The sequence below is a fragment of the Oncorhynchus keta genome, chromosome 1 (genome assembly GCF_023373465.1).
Source record: "Oncorhynchus keta strain PuntledgeMale-10-30-2019 chromosome 1, Oket_V2, whole genome shotgun sequence".
Taxonomy (NCBI): domain Eukaryota; kingdom Metazoa; phylum Chordata; class Actinopteri; order Salmoniformes; family Salmonidae; genus Oncorhynchus; species Oncorhynchus keta.
In genome coordinates, this window is record NC_068421.1 from 11,641,594 (window position 1) to 11,644,205 (window position 2,612).

Genomic DNA, 2,612 nt, shown 5'->3' on the forward strand with positions numbered 1-2,612 from the left:
AGAGAGGGAGATGAGGGAGAGAGAGATGAGGGAGGGAGAGAGAGATGAGGGAGAGTGGGAGATGAGGGAGAGAGAGAGATGAGGGAGATGAGGGGTAAATAGGGAGAGAGAGCGGGGAGAGAGAGATGAGGGAGAGAGGGAGATGAGGGGTAAATAGGGAGAGAGAGCGGGGAGAGAGATGAGGGAGGGAGAGAGAGATGAGGGAGAGAGGGAGATGAGGGGTAAATAGGGAGAGAGAGAGATGAGGGAGATGAGGGGTAAATAGGGAGAGAGAGCGGGGAGAGAGATGAGGGAGGGAGAGAGAGATGAGGGAGAGAGGGAGATGAGGGGTAAATAGGGAGAGAGAGAGATGAGGGAGATGAGGGGTAAATAGGGAGGGAGATGAGGGAGGGAGATGAGGGGTAAATAGGGAGAGAGAGCGGGGAGGGAGATGAGGGAGATGAGGGGTAAATAGGGAGAGAGAGCTGGGAGAGAGATGGGGGAGAGAGAGAGATGGGGGAGACGTGAATGTTATACTCAGACTGTCACTGCATCAGTTAAAGCTCTGAATGTTCAGCATGCATGTAGGTGTGTTCAAGTTCAAGTTAGTTGATTTGTCCTATATACAGTATGTGGAGTACACAGTTAGTTGATTTGTCGTATATACAGTACATGGAGTACACAGTTAGTTGATTTGTCCTATATACAGTACATGGAGTACACAGTTCGTTGATTTGTCCTATATACAGTACATGAAGTACACAGTTATTTGATTTGTCCTATATACAGTGCCTTGCGAAAGTATTCGGCCCCCTTGAACTTTGCAACCTTTTGCCACATTTCAGGCTTCAAACATAAAGATATAAAACTGTATTTTTTTGTGAAGAATCAACAACAAGTGGGACACAATCATGAAGTGGAACGACATTTATTGTATATTTCAAACTTTTTTAACAAATCAAAAACTGAAAAATTGGGCGTGCAAAATTATTCAGCCCCTTTACTTTCAGTGCAGCAAACTCTCTCCAGAAGTTCAGTGAGGATCTCTGAATGATCCAATGTTGACCTAAATGACTAATGATGATAAATACAATCCACCTGTGTGTAATCAAGTCTCCGTATAAATGCACCTGCACTGTGATAGTCTCAGAGGTCCGTTAAAAGCGCAGAGAGCATCATGAAGAACAAGGAACACACCAGGCAGGTCCGAGATACTGTTGTGAAGAAGTTTAAAGCCGGATTTGGATACAAAAAGATTTCCCAAGCTTTAAACATCCCAAGGAGCACTGTGCAAGCGATAATATGGAAAAATGTCAGTCTCTCGATGTGCAAAACTGATACAGACATACCCCAAGCGACTTACAGCTGTAATCGCAGCAAAAGGTGGCGCTACAAAGTATTAACTTAAGGGGGCTGAATAATTTTGCATGCCCAATTTTTCAGTTTTTGATTTGTTAAAAAGGTTTGAAATATCCAATAAATGTCGTTCCACTTCATGATTGTGTCCCACTTGTTGTTGATTCTTCACAAAAAAATACAGTTTTATATCTTTATGTTTGAAGCCTGAAATGTGGCAAAAGGTCGCAAAGTTCAAGGGGGCCGAATACTTTCGCAAGGCACTGCACATCCATGTTTCTCAAACGTCAAATTTCAAAGTCGTTGCAAACATCAATTTTCAAAGTTAGGCATTAACTCTGAATGTTTAAGGTTAGGGTTAAGGTTCGGGTTAAGGTTAGGTTTAGGGTTAGGGTTAAGGTTAAGGTTAGGGTTAAGGTTAAGGTTATGGTTAAGGTTAGGGTTAAGGTTAGGGTTAAGGTTAGGGTTAAGGTTAGGGTTAAGGTTAAGGTTAGGGTTAAGGTTAGGGTTAAGGTTAGGGTTAAGGTTAGGGTTACATTTGGGATGTGCTTAAAACAAAATACTAAAAAACGACTTTCTATTGCTGGATGTGAACTTGCAACCAGAGGCAGATGCTATCCAACATCCTTGTCCACAATGCACAAGCAAACCTGAAACCTACTTGAAGGTAACAATGCTCTCTGTTGCCCCTACTGTCTGGTGTCCATCTCCTGTTGCCCCTACTGTCTGGTGTCCATCTCCTGTTGCCCCTACTGTCCGGTGTCCATCTCCTGTTGCCCCTACTGTCTGGTGTCCATGTCATCTCCTGTTGCCCCTACTGTCTGGTGTCCATCTCCTGTTGCCCCTACTGTCCGGTGTCCATCTCCTGTTGCCCCTACTGTCCGGTGTCCATGTCATCTCCTGTTGCCCCTACTGTCTAGTGTCCATCTCCTGTTGCCCCTACTGTCCGGTGTCCATGTCATCTCCTGTTGCCCCTACTGTCCGGTGTCCATGTCATCTCCTGTTGCCCCTACTGTCCGGTGTCCATGTCATCTCCTGTTGCCCCTACTGTCTGGTGTCCATCTCCTGTTGCCCCTACTGTCTGGTGTCCATCTCCTGTTGCCCCTACTGTCCAGTGTCCATGTCATCTCCTGTTGCCCCTACTGCCTGGTGTCCATGTCATCTCTTGTTGCCCCTACGGTCTGGTGTCCATCTCCTGTTGCCCCTACTGTCCGGTGTCCATGTAATCTCCTGTTGCCCCTACTGTCCGGTGTCCATGTCATCTCCTGTTGCCCCTA